The sequence below is a fragment of the Canis lupus genome, chromosome 34 (genome assembly GCF_011100685.1).
Source record: "Canis lupus familiaris isolate Mischka breed German Shepherd chromosome 34, alternate assembly UU_Cfam_GSD_1.0, whole genome shotgun sequence".
Taxonomy (NCBI): Eukaryota; Metazoa; Chordata; class Mammalia; order Carnivora; family Canidae; genus Canis; species Canis lupus.
This window is the reverse complement of record NC_049255.1, coordinates 40,913,625-40,929,227: the sequence shown is the minus strand read 5'-3', so window position 1 is coordinate 40,929,227 and position 15,603 is coordinate 40,913,625. Positions and strand designations below refer to the sequence as shown.

The following is a 15,603-nucleotide window of genomic DNA, read 5'->3' as shown; positions in this document are numbered from 1 at the left end:
ATTCACTTGATGTGACATTGGGGGCGGGGGTGGATGATGGTTTTTGCATAGTTTGTGTAGGGAGCCTAAGGGCTTTCTGTTGGAGAGGAAGATACTTCAAACTCTCTTCTCACAGAAATAGAATGTACTAATACCAAAACTTAGTGGAAAGAAAGGGCAGCTATAGTCCTGCAATAAAATGACCTTGAAGAACATGAGTGAGGTTGACCTGTAGGCCAGTGAACTAGCATATATGCCTGAAGAGTGTCTGGAACGTTCCTGCATGCTGGTTGATCCTGGAGCTTCTGCAGACCCAGCCACTCAAGTATGGCGGTTGGTCTTGGAGCAAAGTCAGGTATAAACTAAAACAGTTTGAAAAATTGGTAGCCAGTGCTGCTGACTGGACCAGGATCTAGGCCGGCAGAGTGTCACAATGCGGTGGATGGCTGTTGTCTGTTCAGGTTAAATTTCATCCTGTCGTGTGGCAGTAAAGACGCTGTTTGGATGGCTGTTCTCTGCACGTCGCTCTACCCCAGCATTCATGGCCTTTCTGCTGGCAGTGGCCCATATCTGTATCCATGTCCATATCCTGTCTAGAAATAAAATCCGTGCAAGGCCTAATTATATGTGAATCCAGCTATTCCTTGAAGATTTAAAAACCTGGCAGTCCAAGGTTTTCTTTTAAAAAATCCTGTTTTTAGTGTTAAAACACTGGGATCTCTTGGTTTTAGAGCAGCTAAGAAATTGACATAAGACAGTTCCTATTTATTATAACGTGCTCACTTTGTTTATCTGTCCTCTCCCCCCTGGATTATGAACTTCAGGGAGTTTCCTTCCTGTTCTGTCCTTAGCATCTGAAATAATGCCTGGCCTCTATGGTAGGCACCCAACGAACAGTAATCAAATTGAATGAAGAGTGTGGTATTTCAAAGCGTAACATGAAAGTAAGACTAATAAGTAAAAGAATTTACAAATGAATTCCTTTAAAATTGTATTAAAGTTTTTATTCTTATGCCCTTTCTCTTTCCCCCTTTGTTTCTGGGCTTTGCCTCAATCAGTGAAAGGGTGAATATGATGAGCTACCCTTTAATTTTGTCTAGGATTCTTAGTCATGCTCGTGGATGACAATTCCATGGCCAGATATTTAGCCTTAGTTGAAAAGGACACTTAACATCCTTTATCAGTATAAAGTCAACAGCTTTAAACTTTATTTTATAGTAGTGATTATTCAAAATTTAAATCTTATTGGTAAAATCCCATACTTAAAGAATTTCTACCTAAAAGTTATATTAAATTTTACTAACTTGTCAAAGATACACCCAGTGGTGGGAGTGTGCAAAAGGCGGAATTTGTTACCTACAGAAAGGAAGTTCATTTCCTGGCCCTGGGTGACCTAGAAAATAAGAAAATTCAATACCTTTTTTTGTTTAATACTAAGGAAGTAATGACTACATATTATAAAATGAAAAAAAGAGAGAGAGAGAGAGAGAGAGAGAGACTTCTTTGCCAGCCCTACTTTCAGGAGACAACAGTGCTTTTAAAAACCTGTGTTTTGGTCTTTTGGTGGTTAACATTATGTGTTTATGTCTTTCTTGATCTATTAGCTTTAGACACAATTTATTATTTCTCTTTAACTTTTTTTTTTTTTAATTTTTATTTATTTATGACAGTCACAGAGACAGAGAGAGAGAGGCAGAGACACAGGCAGAGGGAGAAGCAGGCTCCGTGCACCGGGAGCCCGACGTGAGATTCGATCCCGGGTCTCCAGGATCGTGCCCTGGGCCAAAGGCAGGCGCCAAACCGCTGCGCCACCCAGGGTCCCTATTTCTCTTTAACTTTTAAATGAGGTGTCCCTGATAATGTCTTAGTGAAATATGTGTTCTTTAAATAATGCCTGAGGAGAGAAAATTGTTCAGATTGGCATAAAACAGGAGAGTGCAATAAGAGGCTTTTTGGGCAGGAGAACTATTGGGAACCATCAGGAAACACCTTCCTGTGTTTTCCTTTACTCACACACATAATACTTCTGACACTTCTGATCACTGCATGTGTGTGATTTTTTTTTCCCCACACCGAGCAGTTCTCTAGGGCACCAGCTGGGTGTTCTGTAAGTTAACTCAGTTGTGACTCTGTCTACATGGAGTTAGCCTCCGATCCCACAGGGTTGAGGGTTCCATCCCACAGGACTCTCTACTTCAGATGCCAGTTGCAAGTCCCAGTTGTTGCTTCTGAGTGACTGACTATGAGTTGGGAGTTCCCATGACCCCCCCTTGGGTTTGATAATTTGCGAGAACTCAGGGAACTACTTATATTTACCAATTTATAGTAAAATAATATGATGAATGAACATTCAGGTGGAGGAGATGGGTGGGGCAAGGTGAGGTGGGGGGAGGAGGCACAGTGCTCCCTTGCTCTGGCTGCGTGTGCTGCCCTCACAGAACCTCCATATGGTCAGCAGTCTGGAAGCTCTGAATTGCATACTTTTGAGTTTTATATGGGACATGATCGGTCATGAACTCAGTCCCCAGTCCTCCCCTTCCTGAAGGATGGCAGGTGGGGCTGAAAGTTCCCAAGTTTAAATCATGGCTTTGTCTTCTTGGTGACCAGCCCTCATCCTGAAGTTATCCAGGCTCCCACCAAGAGTTGCCTCATTGGAACAAAAGGCATTCTTAACACCCAGCAAATTCTAAGGCATTTAGGAGCTCTATGCCAGAAGCCAGGATCAAAGACCAAATACTAGAACCAAAGGTATCCATAATGCTCTTATTAGGAAATTAGGAGCTTTAGGATCTCTCTCTATATCCCCCTACTATTTTACAGCAACAAATGGATCAAGGTAGTATTCTAAATCTACTTAGAGCAAAAATCTAGTATTTCTGTGTCTTCCTTGTAAACTTAGTCTAGGAATATATCTCTAATTAGAGTTGGACTTCAAGGAGATTTAGCCTCTGCCAAGGCATTCATTCTCCATTCAGAGAATTCCTTTTTTTTTTTTTTTTAAGATTTTATTTATTTATTCATGAGAGAGACAGAGAGAGAGAGAGAGAGGCAGAGACACAGGTAGAGGGGGAAGCAGGCTCCCTGCAGGGAGCCCCATGTGGGACTCGATCCTGGGACTCCAGGGTCACGCCCTGGGCCGAAGGCAGGCGCCAAACCGCTGAGCCTCCCAGGGGTCTCCTCCATTCAGAGAATTCTTTGGGGACTTAGGAGTTTGAAGCAATTCTAGAAGTTTGTTTTTGCATGTGTAGTATGGTTATAACTACATTATCTTTTCCACTTTATAGTGTAAAGTCTTTGATCCTTAAATAGATTCTGAATTAGATGTTTGAGAACATTGAGAGTGAAAAGATTGAATGGTTTTTGGAAGAACAGGCTTTCTATATTGGCCTGGAATGGAACCAGCTTCATAGAATGTGGCTTAACGGTAGTCCTCGCTTAAACATTCTACAATATGTCCTGAATTTCTGCCTGAGAACATGGATAAAATAAGGGAGGGGGAGAAAGCTAAAAATTCACATACTGTATAGTAAGAAATATATAAAAGGCCATTGGCCTTAGGCTTCTGGTTTCTGACTGCTTAATACTTTGCACAGTGTGAAAAACAGCAGATTGATGGGGTCAAAATGTTCAGTGGTCTTGGTTGATAGTTCCCCTTATGCTGAACCGATTCTGCTCTTCAGTACTGGTTCTCTGCCCTTTGAATGAAATAGCTAGTTTTACTGTATGTTTCTCGCAATCAATAACATGGAAATAAAGTGGAATTTATTGAAGCTCCAAGGGGAACTTGCTGACTTCTTTCAAATTAGAAAATTAGTCACTGTACTAGTGGAATTAGAAGTTAGACTGACTCAAATTATTAACATCTTTATTACTACACTAGACAAGATGCATATTAATAGAGTTTATAGAGCAGATTAAATTGTCCAAGGAAGCAAACATCAGGGAGAACTGAGAGTGTCCATTGCCTTATGAGGAATTTCCTGGGATGGGAACCTGCAAGTTATTTCCTATTAATGCTTTAAAATCTAGAAGGAAAATAATTTCAGGCTACACAGATATTCAGTAATTTTATGACATTCAAAACCAAAATAAAGGTACCATTTTTAAATGCAGTGTAATTATGGGGAAGGCTTAATGAAAACCTTATTAATTTACACATTATTTGCTATCACTAAAAGTATCCTTCCCAGGAATTCAGTGTTGCTGTTGAGGCAGTAGTTTTTGTAGCTTCTCAGCTACTACTTGGAAGACAGGGTACAGGAATAATAATATTAGACTGGTATTTCTTTAAAACACAGACATTTGATTAATCGAGTACCCAGTATAGAAGATTGGTTTTGGTATTAATTAAAAATGAATATTATTTCTTAGAGGCAAAATCTTGACCCACTCCTGCTTTTGTGTCCAGTAATCCTTTTTTTCTTATTTTATATTTACTGCTTAATCCAGACATGATACATCATACTGCTAGTAGCAGTCTGTTTAAAAGAAAGTCACATTTTTGTTTTATGAAATAAACTGTTCATTAACATTCATGAAAACACAAAGTGAAGCAAGCACTCTAGACATTTAGATTAGGTGTACTGATTGATAGTTTATTTAATCAAGTCTGTGGTTCTATTAAAGGACAGTTCAGTATGTCCCATCATATCAAAATCTGGTAAAATAATGACTGCCATTAATGAAGTGCTTTTTATATTTCAGGTAGGGTTACATGCTTGATGTGCATTATCTCGTTTAGTTATCATAACAGTACCCCTCTGTGAGTAGATAGTGTTAAAATCCCCCTTTTACAGCTGAGAGATTAGTTAAGAGCCTCATGTCTCATGCTCAGGAGGTCACGGTGAAGTCACAGCACTCTTGCAGTTGGTTGTCCTCTAGTTCTATGTGTAGTTTCTTAATTCCTAGAATTTGGTAAATAATGGATGAAGCTGTGGAATGGAAAACAATGTAAATATTTACTGAATAAGTGAATGCACTAATATAATTAATTGTAAAGTTCTAGACATTTGTGTGTGACCCTTGCATTTTCTGAAGTTTGCAAATGAATGTCCTGGCATAGGATTGTTAAATGCACATGGAAAAGAGCAGAAGATGTGGTGTGGTTAGAGGAGAGCAAGGGTGTGAAATCTGCAGGTTGTTGGGGATGGGGGTTAGCGGAAAGTAAAAGTGATAGGAGGCCTGAGACAGGGATGTAATTTCACAGTAGCCACCCCTAAGCCTAGAGACCTGGAAGTGCAGAAGACCCCCGTTGTAGCCACATCTAGTGAGGTCCTTGCCCCAGGGTTAGAGAGCCAGGAGAGCAGATTTGCCTGTCTTTTTTGTCTTTCCTCCCAGGACCTTGGGGTCAGACACTGATGGTGAAAGGCATCCTCCCTGCCAGCTGTCACCGGTCTGCTTTCTTGAAGTAGTCCAGCTTTTGTCTATAGAACAATGAAGGGAAAATAGCAAACCTTAAACCTTCCTCGGCGAACGTCCGCTGCCGATTCTTCTCCTCCTCGTTGCCTCCCGCCTTGCCTTCGCGGTTCTTCTCCTCTGGCCTAACGTAATCAGTGGGATCAAAATCAAACTGTGTGCCCTAACAAGGCAAAACCGATGCCCTTCAAGAGCAGCGGTTACATTTTTAAATTTGAATGTGCGCTTTAAATGGCACAGCATTAAAATGTTTCACCAAAGATGTGATCATTACAATAACGTATTTAGGTTATGAAATATTTCAGAGCTAAGTGCTTGTTACATAATTGGCCATAGTTTTTATTCTTTATCCTTGGAACAAAAATGATCCTTCCAGTATTCTGAATTTTAGACATGGCTTGCATCAAACCAACGTCTGTCTTTGTTCTTCCGAAGTTTTGTGAGGGAGCGAAAACAATCCAACGATTTTATTGTCCTTGGTTCCTGTAGTCCTGCGCAGGAGAGGTCTTCATTTCAGCCGCTGGCCCCGCGGGGAGAGGGGTGCATTCACGCCGTGTCCGTGTGCTTTGGCCGAGGCATCTGGAGTCGTGAGGCCGAATGGGGCGGCCTTCGAGGTCGGAGCCTGCTCGAGAAGGGACATAGACATGCAGGCGGGTGCCCTGCGGTGGCGCTAGGCCTCAGACGGGCTGTAGGTGATCTCAGATTCGGCTGAAGGATGTAGCCGATCCAGTCGTGGAGGTGTAGGAACTAAAGTGTACTTGTGAGGTAGGCCCCAGGGAGGAGGTCATGATGTCTGGTGACGGATTAGCTGTGGGAAGGATGGGACGGGACAAGAGGAGAAAGAGCCTTGTTTCCAGTGCAGGCGGCAGGGAGGATGGAGCCCCACCCGCACTGGAGACTTTAGGGAGAGGAACAAGTGTGAGACGGGAGGTGAATCCGCTGTGTACACACTAAGTTTGAGATGCTTTGTAGACAGCCCTGGGGAGAATGATGTCCGGTTGGCTTCAAGTAGCTGAAAACATTATTTTAAACAAATCCAGACTCAGGAAGTTGCTATTTTTTATTCCCTTGTCCTTAGTGGGAGGACTTCCATCAGGCCTCGCGTCCATCGCCTCGGTTGAACAGTGGCCGCTGCTTCAGGAGGCCTCAGCTTCAGACAGGACCAAGTGCTGCATCTGCTGCCTGTCGTCAGGAAAACAAAAGCTTCCCTTGCAGCCTCTCAGGCTGGGGTGGCTGGGAGCTCCTGCCCGGCCCCTTTCTGGTTAGAGCTTATCAGCTAGACTGTTTGACGCGGCTCCCCGTGGCTCCCCTGTGGTTCCTCCGTGGCTCCCCCCCCCCACCCGGCTGCCCCGAGGCTGCCTCTAGCCACGAGAAAGGCTGAGAAGGTGGAAGTTTAGGTGGACCTGTTGTTGCTTTGAACAGAATTGCTGGTACCTCAGCAGAGAGGCTGAAGGCAACTAAATAGTTTTAATGTGAATAAAGAGCTAATTAAATAGTGACCCGACAAAGAAACCTACTATTGCTTCTTTCACTTCAAAATTTAAAAGACAACTGAATTTTCAGACACTCAGGTGCTGCTGCATTACAGCTTTTGGGATGCAGGCCTGTTAAAAATAATTTGGGCCTTAGATTTCATCAAAGTTGTAGGGGAGGAGACTGAGGAGTGTGGGTGGTGAGATTCAAGGAACCGGTAGGCTTTGTAGAGATATTTGGGAAAAAGAATTGGCCAAGTTTAATGATTATCCAGCTGACAGAGGAGATGAGAGGGAAGAGTCAGGGATGACTTCTAGGCGTTTGATTTGGGTGATGAAGATTAAGCCAAAAGCAGAAATGGCTGTGGTGCTTCTGTGCCTTCCAGGACTTTTTGCTAAACTTCCAAAAGAGGAGGAGTATGCTTTTTAAAATTCCATGTTTTCTTATGGGTACTGATACATCATCTAAAAAAATGTAACCTCCCATCCGATGAAGTTACTGATTTCTGTGTGTGTCTGTTTTTAAACACCTGGATCGACATGGTGTTTCAGGAGCTAGTTGTGTGAGATACTGGAGGTCCACCGTATGTGAGCGCCGGGGAGGGATGGGTGGCAGAACAGTAGTATTTATTGGTTGGTGGACTCACACCGTCTTCTGGCGGGTGCCGGATGGTGGTGGCTGGACTGACTTCCCTCCCCGTGGCAGTAAGAGAGGGCGGACCTAGAGCTCAAGGGGTTCACCGCCGCCTTCCGCCTTCCGCCCAGGACGTGGTCCTGGAGACCCGGATCGAGGGTCCCCGCAGGGAGCCCGCTTCTCCCTCAGCCTGGGTCTCTGCCTCTCTCTCTGTGTCTCTCATGAATAAATAAATAAAATCTTAAAAAAAAAATCTGTGTCGTTGCAATAAAGGAAACTTTTTGGAAACAGAGAAGCTTTGAAAACAGACTGCGGAGGCCTGGAGGAGGAGCATGGTTGGGACTCTAGCCCCGCATGCGATGGCCGCTTACTAGAGCTCTTTCTAGAGGCTTCCTGAGGTTGGTCCCGGCCTGGGAGCTGCTCTGGGCGTTAACTAGTGTGTGAAACACACACAACAATACTAGGCAGCTTGTCACTAGATTCAAATGCTCCTAAGGGTGCGAGCGGTGCAGAGTTTCATATTTTGTTGTTTCTGGTAAGAATATCGAACCTCTGGGCCTCAATTTCCTTTTGAACTAGACGTCTTGGCTTTAGCTTCATTAGCCTTCATGTCATCGCAAGAGATTTTCTGTGCTATTTGTAAGATACTTTGTCGTATGTTAGTTTGGTTTTCTGTCCGTGTTGCCCTACTTCTCACTTCAGTTCGGTCAAACCTAGTCATTACCTAAAGGAGGTGAATTGGTCTCATGGAAGCTCTAAGGCCCAACCAAGACAGGACCCGTGACATCCTAGAGGCAGAGTAGGGATGAGGACCCAGCTGTTCGTGAGGAAGGGGTTCACAGACCATTTCTCCTTCTGTAGGTAAGTAACCGTCGTTCGGTTTCTGGCTGTTTCACCTAAAACACAGAAGTGGCGTGTCCAGCAGGATTCCCGGCCGGCAGGGGCGTGAGGCCGAGTGGCCCCTGATGCGTGGACTGCGTCGGGCCTGGGCGTCCGTACAGAGGGAAGGGGTGGCATGTTCTTAGAAGCGAGCCCGCCCCTCGACGGCTGGGTCCCCGGGAAGCTGCGCCCAGGAAACTCATAAACTGACGTTGGTCCCTCTGTGGAGCTTGGAGTCTTTAAGCCAAGGTGGCTTCCACAGCCTGTGGTGAATCCCTGCCCCGCGTGGCCGAGCAGTGACGCGGTGGTGGCAGGCAGAGGGGCGGGGGCAGGAGCTCCTGGACGGCCTGGTGGGCCCACGCGCCTGCCCGCCGCGCTACCCATAGCCTTCCCCCCTGCGGGATCCCTGGAGAGCCCTCCAGCTCTGGGTAAACTCCGTGGCCTTAGGATTTGTGAGCTCGTCTAATCCAGGCTGAGTCATCAGAGTTCTTTTTATCTGATTGATGAGCCCTGACTTGAGATCAAGAGGCCAGTGAATAGTCAACACACAACCGATTTTGATCCTTTTTGTAGGAAAGATAGATATTTTCCTGTTAGTGTTCTTGAAACAATTTCTGGCTTATATTCCTTCTTAAGAAGAAGAGGTTAAGATTTTGTTGCCCTTCCCCCTTCTCTGCGGATCATCACCACCCCCTTCTCATTCAATACTCCTTGCAATCCGGAATTACGTTTTAGGTATGGCAGTAGGCATGGTTACAGAGATAATTTTTTCCAGGAATTTATAGTGGAAGATATTGAAACAAATTCAGCTAATCTTTATAGTTCTGGCTTTGTGCATTTATTCATAAACTAGTCTCACTGTCTATTTCTGTTTTATTCAAGAATATTAAACAAGTCGGGGTGGGGGGAGACCAATGGTTCTTAAGCATTTGAGGAAGTCTTGGTCTGTATCCACACTGTTGTTATTTTTACCTAGGTCAGTATTTTAAGGTAATGATGGCAGGTAAATATATGCAGTTACCTTGCACAATGTAAGCATTTGCTGGATGTTTAAAAATTGAGCCTGTATCTAAACTGTAGTAGAACTTAAGTGACCAGACATTCCATTTTACTGGCATTTTTTCTGTATTTGTTTTTTGGGGGTTTTCTGTTTGTGTATCCTGTGTCTTCAAAAAGTTCAAAGCTTTTCAATGTTACTGTGCAAGAATGCTTGTATGAAAAATAGTTGACTAAACAGACTCTGGGCAATAGTTATAAAATTAACATTTATGATGATGTCCATAATACTGTCGTGCTAAATATTTATTTTTTAAACTTTATAGTTTAAAATTGTTGTTTCAAGTAATCTCTGCCCTACATGGGGCTCAGATCCATGATCCCGAGATCAGGAGTCTCATGGTCTACTGACTGAGCCAGCCAGGTGCCCCTGTCATGCTAAATGTTTAGATAAACCTGTCATTTATCATGCCTAATATTTATCCTAGAATTACAGCTTCATAATACATACAGGAGGTGTAGGCAAGAACAGATAGTTTAGAGAAAAAATTAGAAACGCAAATTGAATTGTGTTGAAAAATTGAAACACAAATGACCTCTTTGGTAAATGCGGATTTTCCAGTAATGGCTTCCAAAAACCATGGACATGACCGTAAGGCAGGCTCATCTTCATACGTGACTGCTGCGTACAGAGCATAGAACATCCGGTAGCTCTTGCACGTCTTGCAGCTCTCGTTTGATGTACAAACTGGTTCTGACCATCCTTAATTCCTGCAACCTGGAGGCACCGCCGCCTCCTCATAGAAGACTCCTGAGCCCCTCATCCTACATGGACTTTTTCTTTCCTCCGAGCTTATCACCTTCTGTGTAACACGTAGTGTCCATTGTGCCGGAAGTGACTCTGCCCGGGTGCAAAGATCATTATTTAGTGATACATTTTACTAAGTTTTGTTCCAGTGTTATTAGGAAAGGGTTAACTTTAAAAATTAACAAAGTGTAGTCGAAAGGTTAATAAAACTTTTCTTCCCCTTTCGTCCCCAGGTCTGTTGTCTGTGTAGCAGGACAACTCCTAGAGTCAGTAGGAACAACGGCGACAGTCACAGTCCTGCCATCAGACTTGGCTGAGAGATAAAGCAGAGGCTTTAAATTATGTTGCTTCCTAATCTCCTGAAGGAGAATCGGCTTTTTGGTTTCTGTTTTCTTGATTAACTGAAGCCTCACTAATGGAGACAGTTTATTTCTAGAATGTAGGTCCTTTGTTGTCGATGGAATCTTTGGTTGCTTCGGTATTAGAGAACGGGAAAAGACAAGAGAATCAACATTTTGTTTTACTTGTTTTTTTCCCATATTTACCTGTTAATTATGACTTAGAGTTGTTAAAACATGTAAAAAAAGTCTTTTGCTGTACGCTTTAGTTCACATTATAGAAGTGATTTTTGGTGTCTGTCATTCAACTGTGATAGAAAGCTAAAATACAAGCTCATTTTCTCTTAATTTAAAATATTCATAATAACTCTCATTTCTTCTCACCCACGACTTGCTGAACATTAGGTTTGGCAAAACTTACGGCCAACGTGTTTTCTTGCTTCCATTTGCTCTGGTGAAGAGGGTTCATTTCCAGGTCTAGTCTGTGACTCTGTGCCTTCATTGTTCTGTCTCTTTGTTATTTGTTTTTTTTTTTTTTAATACTTCCCATTGCTATTTTTATAATCTCATGGTAAGTCATAAACAGTTTTTTTTCTTTACTTAGAACCTAATTCTTAAAATCTTTTAATACTGTACTATTCTTAATCCTCTGTGTCCTTTTAAACTATATATATATATTTTATAATTATCACTATTTATAAGTATAATTCTAATTATACTAATTACTTTATTATATTAATAAAGATGTGAAAGCATCTTTAGGGACTTTTATAGGGTTGGTGCTGTCTTGTTTTTAAATCATAGTTTCTGGTCGGTGGTGGTGTTTTTTTACAATGAACTGGCGTCTGTGTCCATACCTACCAGGCTATCGAATCCACTATCTCTGCAGAGTATGGTGTTATATGATAGCCTCCTTTTACAGATGAGGACATGCTTGTGGTTGTACGAATCTAATGTGAAAGAACTGAACTTTTAAACCGTGTTGTTCTTTCCATTCTACTCCACTGTCCTTTCAATGTCTGAAGATCACAGTGAACTACTGAAATTTTAATACTTTTAAAAATATTGACACCATACACAACGACTTCATTGTTCTGTATGGTGTCACATAAGACAATATTTGGGGACACCTGGGTGGCTCAACGGTTGAGCATCTGCCTTGGGCCCAGGTCATGACCCCGGGGTCCCAGGATCGAGTCCTGCATCGGGCTCCCTGCATGGAGCCTGCTTCGCCTTCCGCCTGTGTCTCTGCCTCTCTGTCTCCCTCATGAATAAAGAAATAAAATCTAAAAAAAAAAAAAAAAAAAGTATTTGAATGCCTTAGGAAATTTGTTTCCCATAGAATGGTTATATAGTTTTAGCAAAGAATGTTTGAATGATGTTTTTCTTAGTTTGATTTTTTTTTTTCTTTTTTAATATATCATTAGCTCATCTAAATTAATGCTCCATCCTGGCTCGGTAGAATTTTGGGTGTTTTGGGGAATTATTTCAGTAGGTAACACAGTGCTTTGCTTGCTGCCCTGTTTGTGTGTGTGTGTGTGTATGTATAAATAGTTTCATTGGAAAAAGTAATACATACCCTTCATGTATTGTCTGTGGCCGCTTTGCATTATAATACCGGAGTTGAGTAGTTGTGACAGAGACCACGTGGCTTGCAGTACCTAGAAGCTGCTGGCCCAGTGTGCGGCCTATCGCCCCGCTGTGAGGGCTAAAGATGAGGCACTTGCAGGATTCACACAGTTGCTGTCGAGGCAGGGGGAGGAGAGGGGTGCTCTGTATTGAAGTAAATAAATGGAATTACTTAAGAAAGGGGATCTTCTTTCCTTTCCTGACCAAGGAGAGAGAGAGAATGAGAACACACGTATGTCTGTCTGTGTGTCCCTGTCCTTACCCTGTATTTGCGTGCCCTCAGTGGTTCACGTGGACGGCACAGCTTATATTTGCTTGTTTAAAGGTTTCATTTTAAATTTGGTGAAAAAGTTAAATGGAAACCGATTTGGCAAGCTAACGTCAGATAAGAATTTTGACATTTTTTAGAATTACAAATATATCACTTATTTTATCCTATGTTTAGAATGAATTATGTTAAAAGACAGGATAGCCCTGATTTCTTAAAGGACAGTATTTCTGACAGGTTTTTGATAGAAACATGGTAGTTACATGATGATTTTGATTTACTGAAGTCAAAGCATTTATTGGTACTGCCTGGATTGAATAAGAACTCAAAGCAACCAGTCTGTAAGTTTCGGTTTTTCATGTGAAAATCTGTAAAGAAATATTCAGTAGAAACTCACAGGAGTGACTTTTTCCTCCTTCAGCAGGATATAGAAATATAACACTTTAAAATTCTGAACCTAATTTAATTTAATGTACATACATTTTTTTCCTCCGTGTTCAAAAGACTTCAGAATGACTTTTTTTTTTTTTTTTGAGAAGAAGGGGGGAGGGGAAGACAGAGAGGGAGAGAGCATCTCAAGCAGGCTCCAGGGCCAGCAGGAGCCCACGGGGGGGTGGGGGGGTAGATTCCCAGGTCCTGAGATCATGACTTGAGCCAAAATCAAGAGTCAGACACTTAACTGAGCCACCCAGGCAACTCAGAATGACAATCTTCATTTAAATAATACTCTGCTGGCATGTTCTTCATTTTTAGAAACGTGACATCCAGGCCACCCCTGTTGGCCAAGCCGTTTCTCTGGTATGGGACTGTGTCATTTCCCAGGAGAAGGGCTCCTTTTACTCACATATATTGTTTTAAAATGATTGCCTGTGAATCTTATGCCAGGCACTGTTTAGCACTTTATAAAAATTAAGTTATTTAACTCTTAAAACAGTGTATTTTCCATACGTCAAAACAGAGGCACCAGGAGTTAAAGTCCTGTGTCTTTGATGGGCTAGCTCAGCCACTTTCGGAGCCTTGGGGTCCAGTGCAGTCGGTGTGGTTCCCAGGGTACAGGTTCCTTCCCCTGTACCATAGCATCCCCCCCCCCCCCCCCCCCCCCCCATTTTGTCTTCCTGGAGTCTGAGTGGCACAGAGGAGCCACAGAGGCTGCTGGCGGCAGCTGATACGCTGGAATGCCGAGTTGGAAGGACTTAACAGGGCGCAGGTGCGACCCTTTATGATGTGCGACTGCAGTGACTTCCTTGCTGAGTGGTAGATCCGGGCTTTGTTCGAACATTTCAGTTGATTCGTGTGACACTTTTCCATCATATTGAGCAGGAAAAAAGCACCTTTCTATAACATGTACCTACTACGTACAATTTGTCACATGTAGTAGAGTCTGACTTGGGAGACTCTTTATCCACATGTAGGTAGCAGCTTTGCTCCTTTCGTGCTTTTTAATGATCCCTCCTCTGTTTGTAGTCTTTTTCTGGGTCTCTTTCTGAGATGTCCTCACTACTGTCCGTCCTTTTCCAAATCATTTTTGGATGGTTGAGAGAGGTTGAGTTTATTTTTTTGTTTCTTACCATTAACCTTAAAATCAAATTAATAAGACTTTTAATTTACTTGATACAGTACAGTTCCCACTCTAGTTCTGAGAACTAGTCACTTTGCAATGCTAATATTTGAAAGAAATGATCCCTTCATGCCCTCCCCAATAGATTATTTATTGGAATCTGAGTAGTAAAACTCCCCATCCTGCCCTTTCCGGTGATTTTTAACACCCACTAGAATTACCTGGGGGAGCTTTTCATGCAACTGATGTGCAGATTCTACTCTAGACCAATTAAATCTGAGTGAGGGACCCACTGTGTCACAATCAGGTTAGAATCTGGAGTCTGGAAAGGTATTTCTGTAGGACAGTTAATCAAAGACCCAACATCCCTAGCAGAACTGTTTCATTTCTGCTGGGAATATATTGTTCAGCAGAATGATTTCTGTGTTATACTAATTAGCTGTTCAAATTCTTAGTGTCTTGATCAAATATTCAACCCTTGGGAAGAGTGAGAAACCTAATACAATGTAGGAATTATATCAGCTTTTTCTTCTGACTTGTTAAGTGCTAAGGTACCTACCTGCCTATGTGGTCATAGGCCGATTTGGTGTAGGCAAAGTTTGATTTTTCCTTGCATCCTGTTACTTCTTCGGTCCCGATGCTATTCCCGTTGCCTTCTGTCACCCACCCCTCTGCTTGTTTCTTTCTCCCAAACTACTTAAAAAGTAAAAAGATGAGCTATTATCAGCTTTGTGTTAAGAAGAAAACAGTGTCAGATCTATCATTTCTAAGGCATCACAGATTCTAAGTTGCACCATTAATTTAGTATGTTTTTTTTTTTGAAAAAGGAAATTATACTTTGTTGATACCACTTTTGTCTTTAAAGCAACTGACAATAGTGTATATTGATCCATATGTTTTTATATCACCTTTCTAGTATCACAACTCAAGTTTGAGTCTAAGCCTTTCACATCTTCAGATTCTCAACATTTTGAAAGTTAGTGAACTGGAAACTTTTGATGGGTAGAGGTAGTGCCTAAAAAATAAATTTGACTTTCAGTAACACTTGAAACTGCCCAAACCAAACTTTAATTTTAAAAGCTCTGTGGCTTACATAAGAGAATTTGTATTTTTTATTGTCTTTAATTGCATCGCTTAGTCTCTGACAGGCAAATTTCAGGGTACTTGATAGCTTATTTGTCTTATTTTTAGACAATTTTTTTTTGGTATAAATTTAATACAGAATTCAGCCGCACATAATGCTACCAATGAAACTAACTCAACTGAAGTAAGGAGGAGGAGGAGGATTAGACACCAGTGCGTGTTTAAATTGTTTTTGATGTGGTTTTATGGTATTGAATGTATCTGATTTTTAGGAAATTGGGATCATAATATACAGCTTTTGAATCCATTTATCCTGAGTTACCTAAATAATAAAGGGAAGTGGAAAATTATAGCCATTGATGGCGGAGCTGTTTGAGCTGCTTTTCAATCTGATCTCAGAGTTGGTCTCCTTAGGATACTTCCTCTGTTAAGCTCTTTCCCCCTTTCCGCGAGCTGCATCATCTGCATTCCTAGAATATTATCTGTGTATGTGATTGGGTGGGAAGCAAAATGGGGAGAGGAGAGTACAGACATCTAGATGCTA

General features: G+C 42.1%; 1 protein-coding gene and 1 long non-coding RNA gene across 8 annotated transcripts in view; one reads left to right on the top strand and one right to left on the bottom strand.

Moving 5' to 3' along the window:
* TBL1XR1 (TBL1X receptor 1) overlaps positions 1-15,603 on the top strand; it is a 166,336-nt gene that overhangs the window by 63,142 nt on the left and 87,591 nt on the right. The window lies entirely within an intron of this gene.
* LOC111093849 lies at positions 4,561-14,237 on the bottom strand. Of its 2 annotated transcripts, XR_005384030.1 has the most exons (5): positions 14,198-14,236; positions 13,778-13,993; positions 12,101-12,294; positions 5,433-5,519; positions 4,561-4,910 (listed from the first exon to the last, which is right to left on the bottom strand). It is a non-coding gene; the product is annotated as an uncharacterized LOC111093849 (long non-coding RNA). The 2 variants fall into 2 exon arrangements; XR_005384031.1 differs by lacking the exon at positions 13,778-13,993 and having other exon boundaries at positions 14,198-14,237.